Genomic DNA, 5,768 nt, shown 5'->3' with positions numbered 1-5,768 from the left:
TAAACTGCAGGCCCTTGATTTCGTATCCAATGGCTGGAAAATCTAATGACCAGAGATAAAAAAGTCAGTCGACTGACGTGTAGCCTCACCCCGCACGTACACATGCACGCACGCAAGACATGCACGCATGTAGGCGTGCAACACTGACACGTACACATAACGAACACACGCACGCATGCAGGCGTGCAACACTGACACGTACACATGCACTCACGAACACATGCACGTACGCACACATGCATGCAACACTGAAACGTACCCTTGCACACACACAACACTCGCACGCCTGCATGCACACAGCACATGACGCAAGGCACACGCTCAACTTATACGTGCATGCACCCTTCGTTAAGGACAAGGATTGTTATGGGTATTAATCAATCTTATCTGTGATAAGCAGAACATTGATGTTTGCAGCGGTCTTTAAGAATCACAACGTATCGAATGGGCTATCAACATAGTAGGCTTATCTACATGAAAAGGATGACATCACACTCAATGAACTGCCCGCTTCTGACCGCCCTGGCCCACCAAAGGTTCCTCTGCTGTGCGCTGCCTGCGTTGGGTCACTGACATGCAGGCCATGTACCCAAAGAGCCCACACGTCAGTGGAAGAACGACGCGGTGTCCTACGTCAGAGAAGAGGCCGCCACTCGCTGCACGCCCGGCTGAACACGCCTCCTTGCCGCATCCAAACGCCTCCATGAAACCCGCCCGTGTGGAAGCCGAGAAACCCACTCTAGACACACGTCCGTTCATGACCGGGACGGCATTAAACGCAACGCCGGCCAAGCTCCTCCCGTCCGCCATCTATTTAATCTCCTATTTAAACGAGGCCAAACGCCGGCCAAGAATCGCACACCTCCGCCGCTCCCATATCTCCTCCTTCACCATTTTGTCCACTCTTACAATGGCTTACAAAGAGTAGTTATTCCACGCAAGCCATTTGTCTAGGTTTGTATCTCTCACACACACCCACGTAGGTGGGGGACGTGCACGAAGAGAAGAGGTGCACGCACGGCGCACGTACTTCCGTCTCTTTCCCAACCACACCCGCGCGGGTACACGGTGGAGCTCATTTCTGTACGAAAAGGCAGCCCACGTGGTAATTTGACCGTGTACTAGTTTTCCACTTGGTGGAGGGAGGATCGTCTACCACGGGTGAACAAACAAATTGCAACCTGACGCGTTATGTTAAAAAAAGAGGCAAACCATGTGGGGCCTACCTTAGAGGCAAGGCTCTATACTCTGGAGTACTTTGATGTGTCCCGTCAACTCGCAGAATGAGGAGAAGCTTGCTTAGTACGTTGTCTCCCCCGCCCACGGGCGCGGTGGCTTGCACGATGAGGTGAAGCTTGCTTACTAGTAGTATAGTACTGTACGCCTTACGCCCGCTCCCTCGCCCACACGCGCGGTGGCTCGCAGGATGAGGAGAAAATTTTACTACTCCCTACGTTTACTCCTCGTCCCTACTACCTTGGTTAGAGAGATTATCATATTGTTTGGAATATATATGTCCTTTAGTACTCCCTCCATTTACTTATACAAGGCCACTATAAAAAAATACATTTTGCATCTATACAAGGCCACAACTAGTAATCGAGACAAAAGTTACTACTCCCTCCTTTCCAGTTTATGGCTCAATTTCAAAATCTCTCCAACCAAGGTAGACGGTGAGTGGTCCAATTAATTTCGTACTCCTAGTTTGCACAAGTAATTAGTACGCTCGTTTTTCTCAAGAAATTATGTTTACTGAGGCATTAATTAGAACGAATGCATGAATGACCACTAAATTTCCATGAACTTCTACATGCATTGGTGAGTTTTCTCTTGACACTGCTTGCATCGGGTGATCTAACGCACCTCGAAATCCAACATGTGATGGTACTACTACTAGTTGTAGAATTGAGACTTATAAAACAGAAAAACGAATGTTTTTTAGATGAGCCCTATAAACCCTAGTGGGTACGTACTCCGTAAAATCATATTTTCCCAAAACTAAGTCGCTCAACCTTTATTTGCTCGTTTCCCTTCCTGCCTCCTTGCCTCGAACAGACTATGCCAAACTCCCCTACCTGCCACGCGGGAAAAGACCCACCCTCGCCTTTTTTAGTCCGGGTTTGTATCGATGGATCGCGTGAAGCAACAAAAACCCAAGCCGTGTCTTGTACTCCTGCGTCGACGCTCGCTTTCATGAATTCTATACTTCCTGTCGCCGACATGTGGGACATATAGCAACCGGGTCGACGTGTCAAGCACCAAATAACAGTGCAGAACAGCAGGGGGGACGCACCCCAGTCGTACCACCCCAGTAGTAGTAGTAATGAGCAATGAGACGTCAAATCACAATGCCGCACCTTCCCAGACGGACGAAGCAACCATTATTTCACACTTCGGTTTGCCATCATCTCAAACCACGTAGTGTTGCTTCTGCCTCAAGAGGGACACGCGCATCGCCTTGGTACATCATGACACGTGGGACCACATGACAGGCCATGCTCCCCCGCCAATCGCTCGGTAAAATCACCTCATTTTTACTACTATACTTCCTCCATATCGGTTTACATGGCATGCACGTCGTTCTAGGTTGAGAATTTAACTGGCTATATATGTGATGAACAGTATATGTTTAGAAACTACATCCTCTTAATAATCCAATGATATACTTTTTGTGACATAGTAACTCAGATTTAGTTAGACAAATGGATGACCTAGAACTACGTGCACGCCCTATAAACCGAGACGTCTAAAAAAACGAGACGGAGAGGGTAGTTTAGTACGTATCTTTTTAGATCAATATAGTCGGGATTCACCAAGGAGAAAAACCAAGTGGTAGGCTGCACCTGTCGTGTTGGCGTAGCGACTCAAGCAGGGTCAGTCCGCACACGAAATGGCGACACACTTAACAGGACCCCTTTGGCTGACATGTGGCTCATCCACCGTCTTGTTCCACGTGCGATGCACCAAATTACAGTTCGGCGCAGCGGTTGGAACTGGAGGCACCCCGGTCGTAGCGCCGCAGTAGTAGAAAATGAGCGATGAGGGGTCAAATCACAAAGCCCCACCTTTCCCGCATTAAGCTGGACGGACGAAGCAACCATCATTTCACTCTAGGGCGCAAGAGCATAAAGAAAAGAGAAAACCAATGATGCGTGCGGCAGCTACCTAGGGCACCCTAGGGTAGGGGTCTCCACTACAGATCATTTTTTTTGAAAGCGCCTCCACTACAAATCGGCTTCTCCCTCGTCCTCTTGAAGAAAACCGATGATGCGTGCGGCGATAGGGTTTGTAGGAGTACTACTAGGGCATGCGGGGCCACATCATAGTAAATGGGAGAGGGATTGAGTTCGAGTCGACGCCTTAAATATGTGTGGGCCGCTTGGTTTTAGGGGAACGAGGCAGCATTTTGGGTTCGAGGACCAGTGCAGATATAGTACGTACAAAAAATTGTGGACGTAGGTTCGACCGAAAGGCAATGATGCATGCGCCCTGCATTTTGATATACCCGGGGCCGCATGAAATTTGCTACTCTACTCAAAAATAGTAAGGTACACATGCATTGAACGCATGAGATTTCGAAACCAAATTATGAATAAATACACACTATAGCATGTAAAGCTTTGAGTCATATATGCATGATGTAGATGTTCGTTTAGTTCTTATAGTTCATCTCATTCAAAATCAATTAGTTTTATAAAAATGTTAAGATTCATGGGGTTGTGCATTGTAAAGCATAAAGTGAAAAACAAATAATGGCAATTCATTTTAAAAAATCAATTATGATACGGAAGATTCTAGAACAAAGGAGAAGTGCTTGTGTTTTGAGGTTTGTGCATTATGCTTAAGTTCAACCATGGAGTCTTCTAAATTGTACATGTGGCAGATCTGGTGGAATGTTGATGATATCCAACGGCTAGTAGTGCTCGGATTTGCCATCTCTGCACTGTCGGATTAGCTTCATCCAGCGACCATCTTTCAAGTTATTCGCACACTATATAGTTCTTGTGCCATAGTTGCATGTCTTGGAAAAAAGCTACTAGTGGGTTGTACTAGCTATTTAGGAATAGAAGATGTATACATGGAAGTTGTAGGGAAAGAGATGACATGGAGTATCTCCATTCCTATGAGTAGGGATTGGAAAAGAGATGTCATTTGGTTGACATCATATGAACTTTTCTATTGAATCTAGAGATGACATGTATCTCAATTCCTATGAGGAGGGATTAGAAAAGAGATGTAATTTGGTTCATATCATAGGAACTTTTCTATTGAATATACGCTAATGTTTATTTTCCTTTGAAATTATGGGAGTATAGGAATCCATTCATATGAACCAAGTGGCTCTAAAGCTATAGAAATGATATCATGTTTATTTCCTTTGAAATGTGGAGTATATGAATCTATTCCTATGAACCAATTGGCTCTAAAGGAAAAAATCCTATAGAAATCATATCATATAGAGTTCCTACGATACTCCTCCACACCAAAGGATGGTTGAAATTGCTGCAGGTGATACAATGATCTTTCTTTGTAGACTCCTCCCCCATCTTTATAGTTACCTCTCGAAGATGAATGAAATGATATATACAGGGTATTCTACATGTGCAATTTGGTACACGAAAACTCGATAAAAGTTTGCGAGGTTCGAATTTTCAATAAAGCTATATGCACTACATTTTGGAACGGAGGGAGCATACGATAGTTGCTAACACTCACGTGGAAGATTTGTGTGTAGGAGGAGTGGTTGTTCTGTTAAATGACATGGCAAAACTGACACTGTCGGATGCCGATCTAACGGTTCTTACGGCGTTCGCCAGGAAAAGGCTTGTGGCGAACGTTTGTTGGATAATGATTTAGGGACACATGCATTGCATTGATACGTGCCCCCTCTCTCTCACGCACACGCACCCTCCCGAGTCCTCTCGCACCCACCGTCTATCTGCAGGTAGACGTCACACACATATGTGCTCTTCACACCCTACCCTCAGAACTTCTAAAAAACAAAAGACGTCGCGCACATTTTATTTTAGCTCACACGTCACACACTTATACTATTACTCTTTTGGCGAATGTTCTTTGGGCATAGTATATTGTACTCTCGCGAAGAGAAGCGGTGCACGCACGCACTAGTTCTCCCACACCCACTCGCGGGTACACGTAGGAGCGCATTTTTTGAAGCTGGTACAACAAAATCACTCCACTATATATATAAGCAGGAGCCTTAGCGCTGCTTTACTAGGGTTCCTCTCGTTCACTCTCTCATGCTCTCCAGATCTAAGCAAGACATAGGTGGCCACACTCTCTCTCAGCTCACGGCTGGTCACAAATCCGGCCGGACAACCTCGACCGGGGCAGGGGTGTAGGTGCATCGTTCACGCTGTCGTCGGTGGCGAGGGAGGAGACCAACGGCTGCCCCCGCGTCCCGATCGGCGGCCGTGTCGTTCTCTTCGAGAGAGCGCCGGCTCCGGAGGGCCTCCGACCCCTTCTTCCTCCCTGCGGTATTGTGTCCAAGATGCGACCTCCCGATGCCGTCTTTGCCACATGCCGATGACCCTCAGGTATATATTCCTTCGAAACCTGCCTTGCTCTACTGCCCCAGCTCCCCACTTGGCTTCTGTGGATCTTTTTCTACTTCCTTCCGCTGTTCCAAAGCCACCTAGACTTTTACTATTATTAGAGGTAAAGCTAGTTCATACAGTCGACTCTAAGAGTTGGTTCAAACAGGGAAGAAAGTGGGAAAGCTGTAGCATGAATCTAGGACTTGGTTC

Source organism: Triticum aestivum, chromosome 6D, assembly GCF_018294505.1.
Source record: "Triticum aestivum cultivar Chinese Spring chromosome 6D, IWGSC CS RefSeq v2.1, whole genome shotgun sequence".
Taxonomy (NCBI): domain Eukaryota; kingdom Viridiplantae; phylum Streptophyta; class Magnoliopsida; order Poales; family Poaceae; genus Triticum; species Triticum aestivum.
The sequence above is the reverse complement of the archived record's forward strand: the minus strand, read 5'-3'. Positions refer to the sequence as shown.